At 42.1% G+C, this 16,598-nt stretch overlaps 1 protein-coding gene across 5 annotated transcripts in view; it reads right to left on the bottom strand.

The window, feature by feature from the left end:
- MRTFA (myocardin related transcription factor A) overlaps positions 1-16,598 on the bottom strand; it is a 273,324-nt gene that overhangs the window by 151,675 nt on the left and 105,051 nt on the right. The gene's annotated exons all lie outside the window — the stretch shown is intronic.

The following is a 16,598-nucleotide window of genomic DNA, read 5'->3' as shown; positions in this document are numbered from 1 at the left end:
TTTTTTTTTTTGAGACGGAGTCTCGCTCTGTCGCCCAGGCTGGAGTGCAGTGGCGCAATCTCAGCTCATTGCAAGCTCCGCCTCCTGGGTTTACGCCATTCTCCTGCCTCAGCCTCCCGAGTAGCTGGGACTACAGGCGCCCGCCACCTCGCCCGGCTAGTTTTTTGTATTTTTTAGTAGAGATGGGGTTTCACCATGTTAGCCAGGATGGTCTCGATCTTCTGACCTCGTGATCCGCCCGTCTCGGCCTCCCAAAGTGCTGGGATTACAGGCTTGAGCCACCGCACCCGGCCTGAATCAAGTCTTTTTTTTTTTTTTTTTTTTTTGAGACGGAGTCTTGCTCTGTCACCCAGGCTGGAGTGCAGTGGCCGGATCTCGGCTCACTGCAAGCTCCGCCTCCCGGGTTCACGCCATTCTCCTGCCTCAGCCTCCCGAGTAGCTGGGACTACAGGCGCCCGCCACCTCGCCCGGCTAGTTTTTTGTAATTTTTAGTAGAGACGGGGTTTCACTGTGTTAGCCAGGATGGTCTCGATCTCCTGACCTCGTGATCCGCCCGTCTCGGCCTCCCAAAGTGCTGGGATTACAGGCTTGAGCCACCGCGCCCGGCCGAATCAAGTCTTAATAATAAAAATTCACTGGAAAAGTGAGAGGGGCGGGGAAGAAAATAGCAGCAGCAGGGAGTAAAAGAACCTCACTTAGATCATTGTGACAGGCCTGGGAGGTTGTTGCCCAATATGCTCTCTCATTCCTTCTTCCCAGTAAAAGAATACGTAAGTTTTAGCTAAATGCATATCAGAGGGAAGACTATGTTTTCCAGCCTCCCTTGCAGCTAGGTGGGGGTCTTGTGACTAGTTCAAGACAAAGGACATGAATAAAAGTATTAGGCGTGATTTCTAGGAAATGTCCTTATAAGAATTGGGTACATTATTTTTTAGGCACTTCTCCCTCCTCCTGGCTGGAAATGTATATGAGATGGTCGGAGTACAAGCTGCAAACTTAAGACTATAAGGAAGAGGCCACATGTTGAGAATAGCAAGGCAACAAATACAGAAAAAAACTAGTTCTCTGATATTGCAGAGCACCACACTACTCCTAGGCTATTTGTGGACTTCTTTATGCAAGACAAAAAAATAGGCTTATATCATTTTTAAAGCCAGCGTTATTTTACTTTTTTTGGTCATAAATCATGGAACATAACCCTAATAAAGAATGCAGAGCTGGGAGTAGTGGCTGAAATCTGTAATCCTAGCATTCTGGGAGGCCGACATGGGTGAATTGCTTGAGCCCAGGAGTTTGAAACCAGCCTGGGAAACACAGTGAATTCCCGTCTCTACAAAAAAAAAAAAAAAGAAATTAGCTGAGCATGGTGGTGTGTGCCTATTAGTCCCAGGTACTCAGGAGGCTGAGGCAGGAGGATCACCTGAGCCCAAGAAGGTTGAGGTTGCAGTAAGTCTTGACTGTGCCACTGCACAGCCTGGGCGACAGGAGACCCTCTCTCAAAGAAAAGAAAAGAATGAAGTTAGACTCCCTACCTCACACCCATATACAAACATTATCTCAGAATGGATCAACAATCTAAACGTAAAAGATGAAAATGTAAAACTCTTACAAGAAAATACAGGTATAATCTTCACGACCTTCAATTAGGCAATGGTTTCCTAAATAAAACGAAGCACATGCAACCAAAGGAAAAAGCCAGACAAACAAGAGGCCAGGTATTTCTGTCAAAATTTTAAAGTTTTGTGCATCAAAGGATAATATCAAGAGGTGAAAAAGAAAACCCATAGATGGAAAAAAGTATTTACAAATCATATTAACTGGTAAGTGATTAATATCCAGAATATATAAAGAAAGAACTCTTACAATTCAACCACAAAAAGGCAACCCAATTTTAAAACAGGCAATGGATTTGAATATACATGTCTCCAAAGACAGTATAAAAATGGACAATATAATCCCAGCAGTATGGGAGGCCAAGGCAGGGGATCACGAGGTCAGGAGATCGAGACCATCCTGGCTAACATGGTGAAACCCCATCTCTACCAATAGTACAAAAAAAAAAAAAATTAGCCAGGCATGGTGGCGGGCCTCTGTAGTCCCAGCTACTCAAGAGGCTGAAGCAGAAAAATAGCATGAACCCTGGAGGTGGAGCTTGCAGTGAGCCGAGATCACACCACTGCACTCCAGCCTGGGCGACAGAACAAGACTGTCAAAAAAAAAAACAAAAAAAAAAGAAGGACAATAAGCACATCAAAAGACGCTCAACATCACTAGTCATTAGAACATAACAACAACAACAAAAAGAACACAGTGACATAGCACTTCATACCCAGTAGGACTGACTGGTAAAAACAAAAAGTCAGATTATAACAAGTGTTGACAAAGATATGGAGAAACTGGAGCTCACATATTATATGATTCCATTCATACAAAGTCTAGAATTAGGACACATACAGAAAAATAAAGTAGATTAGTAATTCTTTCGTTCAGGAGGAACAGGGAGATAGCAGGGTAAAAGTTAAATGGTACAGATTCTCTCTGAGGTGATAAAAATGTTTTAAAATAAACTGGCAATGATTGTATGTATCTGTGAATATACTAAAAACCATCAAATTGTATACTTTGCCAGGTGCAGAGGTGCACATCTGTAGTCCCAGGTACTTGAAAGGTTGAGGTCTGAGAATCAAGAGAGCTCGGGAGTTCAAGCCTACAGTGTGCTATAATCATGCCTATGAAGAGCAGTGTAATCCAGCCTGGGCAACACAGTGAGATCCTATCTCTTTAAAAAAAAAAAAAAATCCATATGGAATAACTGTGTAGTCTGTGAATTTTATCTCAATAAAGATGTTTGTTTTAAAAAAGGAAATGAGTAGTTACACTTGTGTATTACTCCGTTTTCATGCTGCTGATAAAAAGACATACCTGAGACTGGGAAGAAAAGAGGCTTAATGGACTCACAGTTCCACATGGCTGGGGAGACCTCACAATCACAGCAGAAGGCAAGGAGAAGCAAGTCGCATCTTACATGGATGGCAGCAGGCAAAGAGAGAGCTTGTGCAGGGAAACTCCCGTTTCTAAAACCATCAGATCTCGTGAGACTGATTCATTACCACGAGAATAGCACAGGAAAGACCCACTGCCCCTGTAATTCTCCCACTGGGTTTCTCCCACAACACGTGGGAATTGTAGGAGTTACGATTCAAGATGAGACTTGGGTGGGGACACAGCCAAACCATATCAACTTACTATAACATGGATATGCCCTGAAGGCACTATGCTAACTGAAAGAAGCTAGACACAAAAGACCACATACTGTATTATCCAATTTATATGAAATGTCCAGAATAGGTAAATCCACAGAGACAGAAAGTGGATTAGTGGTTACCTGGTGTTAGGAAGAGAAAGAAAAGGGAGAGGGAAGGAGTACGAAGTTTCTTTTTGGGATGATGAAAATGTTCTGGATTTGGACAGTGGTGGCAGTTGCACAATCTTGTGAAAATATTGGAAACCATTGAATTGTATTTTTGGTTTTTGTTTTGTTTTGTTTTGCTTTGCTTTTTGAGACTGAGTCTTGCTCTGTCACCCAGGCTGGAGTGCAGTGGCGCGATCTCAGTTCACTGCAACCTCTGCCTCCTGGGTTCAAGCGATTCTCCTGCCGCAGCCTCCCAAGTAGCTGGTACTACAGGTGCGTGCCACCACACCTGGCTAATTTTTGTATTTTTAGTAGAGACAGGGTTTTACCATGTTGGCCAGGCTGGTCTCAAACTCTTGACCTTGAATGATCTGCCTGCCTTAGCCTCCCAAAGTGCTGGGATTACAGGCATGAACGACTGCACCTGGCTGAATTATGTACTTCTGAAAGGTGAATTTTATAATATGTGACTTATATCTCAATTTTTAAAAACGAGAGCCAGGTATAGAATCCCATGCCTGTAATCCCAGCACTTTTGGAGGCCAAGGCAGGAGAATCACTTGAGCCCAGGAACTCAAGACCAGACTGGGTAACAGAAGCCCTGTGTCTTTTAAAAAAAAAAAAAAAAAAAAGATAATCTGTAGAAGATCCAGATGTAATAAATATTTTGGCAGGGTGTGATGGCTCATGCCTGTAATCCCAAACTTTGGGAGGCTGAGGCAGGAGGATCACTTGAAGTCAGGAGTTTGAGACCATCTTGGGCAACATAGGAAGACTCCATCTCTATTATTTAAAAATAGTAATATTTTTACTACTGCATCAAGGTTTTGGTTTTTTTTTTTAATAGAAATGGGAGTCTCACTATGTTGCCCAGGCTGGTCTTGAATTCATGGGCTCAAACGATCCTCCTGCCTTGGCCTCCCAAAATCCTGGGATTACACGGATAAGCCACTATGCCAGGTCTCCGCATCAAGGACATCCATAAGTGAAACTATTCTTTTTCTTTTCCTGTGAGTGCATGGTGGTAAAAACAAACAAACAAACAATGACCATGATATAGTCTGGTGCTAAGGTGCCAGCAGTCTTATCCATCATTGCTTTTGCATCATCAGTGAAAAAAGTAATAACATTTTAGCATTATCATAAAAACAGTTAGCCCTCTGTATCCACTGGTTCTGCTTCTGTGTATTCAACCAACCATGGATTGAAAACATTCATGAAAAAAGTGGCCGGGCGCGGTGGCTCAAGCCTGTAATCCCAGCACTTTGGGAGGCCGAGACGGGCAGATCACGAGGTCAGGAGATCGAGACCATCCTGGCTGACACGGTGAAACCCCGTCTCTACTTTAAAAATACAAAAAACTAGCCGGGCGAGGTGGCAGGCGCCTGTAGTCCCAGCTACTCGGGAGGCTGAGGCAGGAGAATGGCGCAAACCCGGGAGGCGGAGCTTGCAGTGAGCTGAGATCGCGCCACTGCACTCCAGCCTGGGTGGCAGAGCGAGACTCCGTCTCAAAAAAAAAAAAAAAAGAAAAAGAAAAAAGTGAATGGCTGCATCTATACTGAACATTTACAGACTTTTTTTCTTACCATTATTCCCCAAACAATACAGTGTAACAACTACAGCATTACACTGTATTAGTTACCATTATTTCCTTTTTTTTTTTTTTTTTTTGAGATGGAGTCTTGCTCTGTCACAGAGGCTGGAGTGCAGTGGTGTGATCTCGGTTCACTGCAACCTCCACCTCCCAGTTTCAAGCGATTCTCGTGTCTCAGTCTCCTAAGTAGCTGGGAGTACAGGCATGCCCCACCACGCCGGCTAACAATTTTTGTACTTTTTGGTAGAGATGGGGTTTCACCATGTTGTCCAGGCTGGTCTCCAACACCTGGCCTCAAGAGATCCACCCACCTCAGCCTCCCAAAGTGCTGGGATTATAGACGTGAGCCAACACGCCTGGCTTGTATTAGTTATTATAAGTAATCTAGAGATGATTTGAAGTATATGGGAGGATGTGTGTAAGTTATATGCAAATACTACACCTTTTTATATAAGGGACTTCAGCATCCATGGATTTTGGTATCCAGAGCGGGGGCCCTGGAACCAATCCTCCATGAAAACTGATGAACAACTATAGTTGTGAACTTATGACAACCAAAAGTGAATCAGGGACCACCAGCAGTCCATCTGCAGACTCCACTTTGTGAACTCCTGGACCAGACTATAAACTAGAAACAGAAACCCAATTTGTATTTACCCATGAGGCAGTATTGTGTGTTAGAAAAGTAGCATGGGCTTAGGTTCAAATTCCAGAACTGCCATTTAGGTGGTGAGAGCTTAACTCCTCCATGCCTAAGCTTCCTGTAGTATAAAATGAGGATCGTACCTACTAACAAAGTTACTATATGGACTAAATGAGATGAAGATCTAAAGTAACCTAAGACTATCTGAAATTTAACAGCTGTTCAATAAAAGTTAACTCCCTTCCCTGTTTTGTTCTCAATCAGCTTGTTCAGCCCCTTGCACATAGAAGATGCTCAACTACTCAGTAAATATTCGTAGAATTTAATTAGTACCCCACGGAGATCTATATAAGTCAAAGTTCTAAGATAAAATATAAACGCTAGATTTAGATATAAAATATTGAGATATGCTCAGGTGTTTCTCAGAAAAATATTATAGTCGATTAAATTTAAAATTAAAAAAGGATCTTTTATAAAATGAGTCAAATATTTAAAAACTTATTTGCTTTCCAGGTGAGTAGTAGTACATAGTGAAATGGTATGTTAAATGACACAATGTTCCTCATCTTTGAATCAAAAAGCTTTCACAACCTGCATATCTCTATAGCTCAACTATTTGAAATTCAGGTGATATAAACAATCCATGGTGACTTTTCTTCAGCCAATATGGTGATGAACAGCAACATTATTTTAGTCAAAGCATCTGATTTTACAAGCCAACATCATCACTTACTACCAGGGTGTATGACCATAGGTTATTAGGTTGATGCAAAAGTAACTGTGGTTTTTTACTTTCAATAGCAAAACTGCCATTACTTTTGCACCAACCTAATATTTATCCCAATGAGTATAACAACTCTCACGAGTTAACTGTGAGGACTGAGTGACATACTACCTAAGAAGCACTAACAATGCTAAGACAGTACGAGCTCAACAAACACTAAGCATTTTTTTCTAATTTAAATATACTCAACTGATATTTTTGTAGCATTCTTACATAGCATCTTGGCAACATGTACAGATATAATTTTTTTTTTTTGAGATGGAGTCTTGTTCTGTCTCCCAGGCTGGAGTAAGTGAACGATCTCGGCTCACTACAACCCCTACCCCCTGGGTTCAAGCGATTCTCCTGCCTCAGCCTCCCAAGTAGCTGGGATTACAGGTGCGTGCCACCACACTCAGCTAATTTTTCAAATTTTAGTAGAGATGGGGTTTTGCCATGTTGGCCAGGCTGGTCTCAAACTCCTGACCTCAGGTGATCCACCTGCCTTGGCCTCCCAAAGTGCTGGGATTACAGGCATGAGCCACCACGCCCAGGCTATAGATGCAATTATTTTTAAGTTATTCATCTCAGTATATAGATGTAATTATTTTAAGTTACTCATCTCAGTAACGTTTAGGTGAATGCTGATAATAACTCAGTAACTTTTAGGTGAATGCTGATAATCCTAGCATCTCCCTAAATTGTTCAATTTATACCATAAATTTACTTTTCCCACCTTTTAAAGGGATAATGCAAGGGATTCTAACTCATGGTATAAGTCTGGAATTTCTTAGATTACCCCTTTAGGAAGCAAAATTATGTTTCCAAGTTCAGACTTCGGCTTAAACTTCAAATTGTCCCAAAAATGGACTAAGGAAAATACACAAACTTTCTACACCAACAGATCTCTACCTTCAATATGTTAAGTGTATCTTTAAAAATACAAAATAGCTACTAGGAAAAACCTACAATATAATGTATAACTAAAGTAGTTTGTTTTCTATCACCACTAAGATCATAATGAGGCCAGGCGTGGTGGCTCATGCCTGTAATCCCAACACTTTGAAAGGCCAAGGCAGAATGATGACCTGAGTCCAGGACTTCATAACCAGCCTGAACAACACAGTGAGACACCCAGCTCTACAAAATTTTAAAAATTAACTGGAGGCAAGGTGCGGTGGCTCATGCCTGTAATCCCAGCACTCTGTACTTTGGGAGGCTGAGATGGGAGGATAGCTTGAGCCCAGGAGTTTGAAACCAGCCTGGGCAATATGGGGAGATCTCACCTGCACAAAAAATTTAAAAATTAGTCAGGCATTGTGGTGAGCACCTGTGGTCCCAGTTACTTGGGTTGCTGAGGTGGAAAGATCACTTGAGCCTGGGAGGTCAAGGCTGCAGTGAGCCATGATAGTGACACTGCACTCCTGCACTCCTGCCTGGGTAACAGAGTGAGACCATTTCTTTAAAAAAAAAAAAAAAAAAAGACTATAATGAGATTGAACAGAAAACTACAGCTCAGAAGCCCAAATATTCCTGATATGAGTGTATTTCCAACTTGAAGGGCTCCATTTTGGAATGAGAGAAAGCACACCTTTAAAGGATGTTATGTACATAAGGGACAGTAACCATTTTACTTGATAATGATCAAATGTAACAAGATAAATACAAAATAAACCACCATTTTGGCTACAAACATGGTATGTTTATGTGACCACTTCTAAACGTCTCTGGGGACTACCCATCTCTGACATGCCTTCAAAAGGTAGGTACAAAAGGAAAGGGCAGACACAGAGAAAAACATCCCTACATCTGATCTTTTTTTTTTTTAAGATAGAGTTTTGCTCTCATTGCCCAGGCTGGAGTGCAATGGCGCGATCTCGGCTCACTGCAATCTCTGCCTCCCAGGTTCAATCAATTCTCCTGCCTCAGCCTCCCGAGTAGCTGGGATTACAGGCATGCACCACCATGTATGGCTAATTTTGTATTTTTTGTAGAGATGGGGTTTCTCCACATTGGTCAGCCTGGTCTCAAACTCCTGACCTCACGTGATTCGCCCGCCTCAGCCTCCCAAAGTGCTGGAATTACAGGCGTGAGCCACCACGCCCGGCCTACATCTTATCATTTTAAACCACTGCCTGGTAAAATTCCTTAGAGTTCATGATCTTTTTTTTCCCCCGAGATAGTCTTGTTCCATCACCCAGATTGGAGGGCAGTGGTGTGATGTTGGCTCACTGCAACTTCCACCTCCCGGGTTCAAGCAATTCTCCTGCCTCAGCCTCCCAAATAGCTGGGATTACAGGCGCACACCACCATGCCTGGCTAATTTTTGTATTTTTAGTGGAGATGGAGTTTCGCCACATTGGCCAGGCTGGTCTCAAACTCCTGACCTCGAGTGATCCACCCACCTCGGCCTCCCAGAGTGCTGGCATTGAGCCTCCAGGCCCAGCCAGAATTCATGATCTTTTCAGTAACACTACTTACTCCCAGCCACATACTGCAGTTCAAAAAAACACTGCTCCAGGCTGGGCGCGGTGGCTCAAGCCTGTAATCCCAGCACTTTGGGAGGCCGAGACGGGCGGATCACAAGGTCAGGAGATCGAGACCATCCTGGCTAACCCGGTGAAACCCCGTCTCTACTAAAAAATACAAAAAACTAGCCGGGCGAGGTGGCGGGCGCCTGTAGTCCCAGCTACTCTGGAGGCTGAGGCAGGAGAATGGCGTGAACCCGGCAGGCGGAGCTTGCAGTGAGCTGAGATCCGGCCACTGCACTCCAGCCTGGGCGACAGAGCGAGACTCCGTCTCAAAAAAAAAAAAAAAAAAAAAAAAACACTGCTCTGGAAGAAAGTCTAACTTGAAAACTCAATCTAAAATGTAAAAAAACTAAGTAACTTCTTGGAGGAAAAAAGAAAATGAAATCAGGAAGGGAACATTATACTTAACAGAAGAGATGGTATGTAACATCCTTTCCTCTAAGAATGACAGAAGGGCCAGGCACGGTGGCTCATACCTATAATCCCATTGACTCAGGAGGCCAAGGCAGGAGAATCACTTGAGGCCAGGAGTTCGAGACCTGTGTGGGCAATGTAGTGAGACCCCACTCCATTCTCTCAAATTTTTTTTTTAGAAAACTAGCCAGTTTGGGCCAGGCACTGTGAGTCACACCTGTAATCCTAACACTTTGGGAGGCTGAGGCAAACGGATTGCTTGCACCCAGGAGTTCGAGACAACATTAGCAACGTGGTGAAACACCAGCTCTACAAAAAAAAAAAAAAAATGCAAAAATTAGTTGGGTGTGGTGGCACACAGCTGTGGTCCCAGCCATTAGAGGCTGAGATGGGAAGATCACTTGAGCCCAGGAGGTCAAGGCTGCAGTGAGCCAAGACTGTGCCACAGAACTTCAGTCTGGATGACAGAGAGAGACCCTGTCTCAAAAAACTAAAATAATAAAAAATAAAATAAATAAAAAGTAGCCAAGCGTGGGGGTGCATGCCCATAATCCCAGCTACTTGGGAGGCTGGAGTGGAACGATAGGTTGAGCCCAGAAGGTCAAGACTGCAGTGAGCTGTGATCATGCCACTGCATTCTGGCATGGGTAACAGAGTGAGACTCCAACTCTAAAAAGAAGAATGGCAGAAAGGAAACTAATGTTAACAGGGAAAATATCCATAGCCAAGTCTGCTAATTTAAAGATGAATGCTAAGGAATTTCCACGTCTTGTGAAGGCAGGCATATCTTGTGCTAATTCCCTTAAGATTTAAGATGAACAACTAAAATAATTGTCATAATCTATCCCTCACTCCATTCTTCAGTTCTAAAAACCCTGTCTCCAAGAAGCTTGTCAAAAGCATACTTCCATCTAGTAATTTACACTTTCTTATTATACACAGTAAACATTTATTAAAAATATTATTATTCATAACAATAAACTTTTAAGGCATCCAACAATGTGGTAAGCGACTGCCAGTATCATACTAGTTTACAGCCTTCCTCAGAATTAAAGTATGTGTAAAGAACATCTGAAAGACGGCAGTATAATCCTTATCAGGCAGTATTCTCACACAAACCAATAAAGACACAAATGCTGGCCAGGTGCAGTGGCTCACGCCTGTAATCCCAACACTTTAGGAGGCCGAGGCACGTGGATCACCTGAGATCAGGAGTTCGAGACCAGTCTGGCCAACATAGTGAAACCCTGTCTCTACTAAAAATACAAAAATTAGCCAGGCGTGGTAGTAGGCGCCTGTAATCCCAGCTACTTGGGAGGCTGAGACAGAAGAATCTCTTGAACCCAGGAGGCAGAGGTTGCAGTAAGCCAAGATGGCACCACTGCACTCCAGCCTGGGCAACAAGAGCGAACAAAACTCCGTCTCAAAAAAAACACAAAAACAAACAAACAAACAAAAAAAAGACACAAATGCTATTATAGAGGGAAACCAAAGTCCTAACTATAAAACATAAAAACCCATGCACCTTCAGTAAGAATTCAATCATGTGTTATTGTCTAACATTATTGTGTTAATTAAGCACTTTTCTTTTTTTTTTTTTTTTTTTTGAGACGGAGTCTCGCTCTGTCACCCAGGCTGGAGTGCAGTGGCCGGATCTCAGCTCACTGCAAGCTCCGCCTCCCGGGTTCCCGCCATTCTCCTGCCTCAGCCTCCCGAGTAGCTGGGACTATAGGCGCCCGCCACCTCGCCCGGCTAAGTTTTTTTTGTATTTTTAGTAGAGACGGGGTTTCACTGTGTTAACCAGGATGGTCTCGATCTCCTGACCTCGTGATCCGCCCGTCTCGGCCTCCCAAAGTGCTGGGATTACAGGCTTGAGCCACCGCGCCCGGCCAATTAAGCACTTTTCAATCAAGGAAAAAATAATCAAAATATGGACAAGGGGCGATTTTATAATAAAAACCCAAGATATGAACCACATTCATTGTACTTCTTCAAAAACCAACATTAATAAGTATTAGGATGAATCATTTTTAGGACAGCAAATATAGAAACATGTAAAAAAAAAAAAAAAAGTGTAAGCCCAGTGATTTTTTTTAACTCATCCTATGTGATTTTTTTCACTTTTTTTTTTTTTTTTTTGAGACAGGGTGTCATTCTGTCACCCAAACTGGAAAGCATTGGCATCATCATGGCTCACTACAGCTCCAAACTCCTGGGCTCAAGCATTCCTCCCACCTTAGCCTCCCGAGTAGCTGGGACTACAGGCATGCACTACCACACCTAGGTAGTTTTTATAATTTTTGTAGAGATGAGGTCTTGCTATGTTGCCCAAGCTGGTCTCAAACTCCTAGCCTCAATCGATCCTTCCGCCTTGGCCTCTCAAAGTGTTGGGATTACAGGTGTCAGTCACTATGTCTGGTGACTTTTCCTAATTTTTAATTATGAAAGAGTTTATTTAAAATACAAAAAAATGAAATTATAAACCCAAATATAACTTATGACATACTGCCATTATTTGCATCAGATTTTAAGAAAGAATACTGTAAGTAAGTTGAAAGTTTCCCTCTTCATTCCACTGTGCTGTCTTCTCCTACAGAAATAAATATCTTGCTGAAGGTAATATAGCTTATTTTAATACACATCTTAAAATAATTTTGCAGCATACATATGTTTTCCATAGACAACACAGTATTGGATTGACTGATGTGTTTGTTTAAAAGATGGGGTCTCACCAAGCTGTCCAGGCTAGACTGGAACTCCTGGGCTCAAGCAATTGTCCCGTCTCATCCTTTCATCTCAGCCTCCCAAGTAGCTGGGACTATAGGCATGTTTTTATTTTGTCTTAAATGATCATAAGAGGTATCACACTTAACTTTTTGTAACTTGCTTTTTATTTTTATTCTTTTTTTTTTTTAAATAAGAGAAACAGGCTCTCACGACATTACTCAGGTTGGTCTTGAACTCCTGGCCTCAAGCAATCTTCCCACCTCAGCCAAAGCACTGGGATTACAGGCATGAGCCACCATGCCAAGCCACTTGCTTTCTTTTTTCTCAACATAATGCTTCCAGGATGTATCTATGTTGACACATGTAGACGCAATTTGTCCATTCTAACTGTACTAGAGTAATAGGTTGCATTAAAATGCCACTGCCTGCTTATCCATTTCTCTATAGTTTCCAAATTTTTTCCTATCATAAATATAAATGAAATTAAAACGTATGTACATGTTTCCTTTTGCATAAATGAAAGGTTCACCATTTATGCAAAAGATATATAAAATGTATATTCTGAACTGCTGGTTCATAGGATATATTCATCACCTTCACAAAATCTTGCCAAAAACTTTCTACAGAGCTCTAACTTACACACCCATCAGCAGTGTATTAGGGTTTCTCTTTTCCCATAGCCTTGGTAGTATTAGATTTTATAATATTTGCAAAATGTAAGTGTGTAAACTAGTATCCCATTGTTTGAGAAAGAGCCAACTTTATAGTTTTATGAGGCATATACATATGGGCTTTCCCTTCTGTAATATTTCTAGTTCTAGATTATAATATATATATATAATATATATACAACTTATTCCTTTCTTGTGGGCATCCATAGAGTCAGACGCTATGGAATTTTACATCTAACATTTAATTCTTCAATACGAAAAAAGGTTTTCTTCGCAATTATGATTTCCAAGTTGACATAAGCCTTTAGAGAAATGATGATACAGAGTATCTTTAATCAAGGCATTCCATGTATCAGAATTTCATATAGCTCTACTCAGCAAAAAAGATAGGTATCTTACCCATACAAATAATTTGGTCCTACTTGTTAGATAATAGCTTTACTGGTATATAATTCACATACTATAAAATTCAGCCTTTCGAAGTATACAACTCAGTGGATTTCAGTGTAATTCGCAAAGCTGGGGAACCATCACTACTAGCTAACACATCTTCTTTACCTTAAAAAGAAACCCCATTCCTGTTTCAAGTGGTCACTCTCCATTCCCCTCTCTTCCAGCCCTCAGCGGCTACTAATCTACTTTCTGTCTCTAGTGATTTGCCTATTCTGGACATTTCACATAAATGGGATCATACAGTATGTGGTCCTTTATGACAGGCTTCTTTCACTTAGCACAATGTTTTCAAGGTTTATCCATGTTGAAGCATGTATTGGTACACCATTCCTTTTCATTGCCAAATAATACTCAACTGTATAGCTATACCACATTTTATTTATCCACTCATCAGCTGATGGGCATTTGGACTCTTCCATTTCTTCCCATTACGAATAATGCTATTATGAATATTCATGTACAAGTTTCTTGAATATTCATGTACAAGTGTTGGTATATTTTTTCAATTCTCTTGAGTATATAATGATGAGAGGAATTGCTGGTCACATGGTAACTCTACATTATGCCATCTGACTTTAACACTAAGCAAATTTTAGCACTATGACATACATCAGGGTGCTGAATTCCTATGAGTTGCTTTAATCCTCTTTCCAAAAAAACTCATCAATTTGCTCTTATTCACAGTCTTAATAAAACTTCCCTAGGTTACTTCCTTCAATACAGTCACAAAACAAAGCTTTTAACTTTATACACATACACACACACACACACACACACACACACACACACACCCCCTTCTCTACAATGTAAAGCAATCTAACTTAGATTCCCTGGGAAACTGCACTGTTTGTTCAAAAATCAAGGTAAACCTACCTAACACATGAATATCATTAGCTCCTTTAAGGTTACAATTAAAGTTGCCCAGAAGTCAGTTCATTATGTTATACAGACAGAGTATGCACATTACGGTTCTTTCTGTATGAAAAAAAGGAAGGCTGATGGCAATCTGACCATGAGTACACAGGGGTGAGCTGAACAGTGCCCTTAGGTACTACAATGGTAAGAGTCTCATTGGAGTGAAGCAGCTAATAGATTTAGAGCACCTCCATGTCTTCTGCCAAATGAGGCAAAATAAAGTAAAAAGTCTTTAACAAATGGGACTATGAAAGAGCCTGAAAAGCCTGAGAGCTACAAAAGAGCTCTATTACTAATATTCTTCCCTGATTAAAAAAACAGAGCTTTGTTTTGCCTATAACAGATGTCTATCAATCCTCCCAATAACTTGAAGGCAAATACAGTCACATGACAGCGCATTAGCATTTCAGAGAAAAAACCTACAATATTTAGTGAAAAACAAAATGTGTAATAATGAAACCATAGCTCCCTATGTGACACTAGGGGCCCAGCTCACAAACTAGGCAGTCAGAACTTTGGTAACCTTATCTTTTCTAAAGCTAAATTTTCCTGAAGTGCCCCAAGACCAAAGAAGAGGACAATTCCCCAGCTTTACCTCTGGCTGGATTAGGCACACTCAAGCCACAAAACATAATACAAAGAGAATGCTGCAACCAATCAGCCTTGCAATTCAAGAAAAGCAGAATCAAAAGACTCTCTACGTCAGGGGTTCCCAACTCCCAGTACATGGCCTGTTAGGAACCAGGCCACACAGCAGGAGTGAGACTCCGTCTCAAAAAAAAACAAAAAGTCAGGTATCTTGGGCTGCGCACAGTGGCTCAAACCTTACTCCCAGGCCACACAGCAGGAGTGAGGAGAGCAACTATTACCGCCTGAGCTCCGCCTCCTCTCAGATCAGCAGCGGCATTAGATTCTCATAGGCGGCATTAGATTCTCATAGGCAGCATTAGATTCTCATAGCAGCACAAGCCCTACTGTGAAATGCACATACAAGGGATCTAGGTTGCACTTTCCTTAAGAGAATCTAACGCCTGACGATCTGAGGTGCAAGAGCTTCATCCCAAAACCTTGCCCCCGCTGCTCTGGTCCACGGAAAAACTGTCTTCCACGAAACTGGTCCCTGGTGCCAAAAATGTTGGGAACCACTGCTCTAAGTGGATCATAAGATCATAACCACAGAGCAGTTCACAGAAAGTGCACAGGATGAGGTGCTCATCTCCAGTTTTATCCCCATAGTGGTATATATAGTACTTGTCATCTGCATAGTACTTTGTATGTCCAGACTATTTTATAAACACAATTCTGGAATTATTTCATCACAATAATTGAGTGTGACAGATTAAAATTCGCTGTCCTTCTTCTAAGCATTCAGATTACAGTAGATGGGAAAAAAATCAGAATGGCAGAACAGAAAAACAGACTCTTTTACGGTCTCAAAACCTTGTCAAAGAGAATGACAGAATTTCTGAATTTTAGGGTTTGAAGAAATCTAAAGTATCCAGTGGTTTCAGATGCTGAAGAAACTAAAGTTCAGAAGGGTTGTAAGCAATTTGCCCAAGGTCTCCAAATAAGAAAGCAGCAAAGCCAGGAGAACCCAGACGTCATGACTTCCAAGTCAGCCTTTCCATACATACTACTATAGTGCGTTTTCCAAAAGCAAATAATAAAATAGATGTGGAGCATCTTGAGCTGTCTGGCTCAGCACATTATCTTGTCTTTTAAAATGCTAAGAATACAAAACACTAGCCGGGTGTGGTGGCGGGCGCCTGTAGTCCCAGCTACTCGGGAGGCTGAGGCAGGAGAATGGTGTGAACCCGGGAGGCAGAGTTTGCAGTGATCCGAGATGGCGTCACTGCATTCCAGCCTGGGCGACAGAGCAAGACTCCGTCTCAAAAAAAATAAAAATAAAAAAAATAAAATGCTAAGTCTCAGCCAGGTGCGGTGGCTCACGCCTGTTAATCCCAGCACTTTGGGAGGCTGAGACGGGAGGATCACCAGAGGTTGGGAGTTTGAGACCAGCCAGACCAACATGGAGAAACCCCATCTCTACTAAAAACGCAAAATTAGCCAGGTGTGGTGGCGCACGCCTGTAATCCCAGCTACTTGGGAGGCTGAGGCAGGAGAATCACTTGCACCTGAGAGACAGAGGTTGTGGTGAGCCAAAATCGCACCGTTGCACTCCAACCTGGGCAACAAGAGCGAGACTCCGTATCAAAAAAAAAAAAAAAAGTCAGGTCTCTTGGGCTGGGCACAGTGGCTCAAACCTTAATCCCAGCACTCTGGGAGGCTGAGGGGGGTGGATCACTTGAGGTCAGGAGTTTAAGACCAGCCTAGCCAACACAGTGAAACCCCATCTCTACTAAAAATACAAAAATTAGCTGGGCGTGGTGGCGCACGCCTGTAGTCCCAGCTACTTGAGAGGCTGCGATGGTAGGATTGCTTGAACCCGGGAGGTGGAGGTTGCAGTGAGCCAAG

Source organism: Theropithecus gelada, chromosome 10, assembly GCF_003255815.1.
Source record: "Theropithecus gelada isolate Dixy chromosome 10, Tgel_1.0, whole genome shotgun sequence".
In the NCBI taxonomy this organism is placed as follows: Eukaryota; Metazoa; Chordata; class Mammalia; order Primates; family Cercopithecidae; genus Theropithecus; species Theropithecus gelada.
This window is presented reverse-complemented; position numbering and strand designations above follow the sequence as displayed.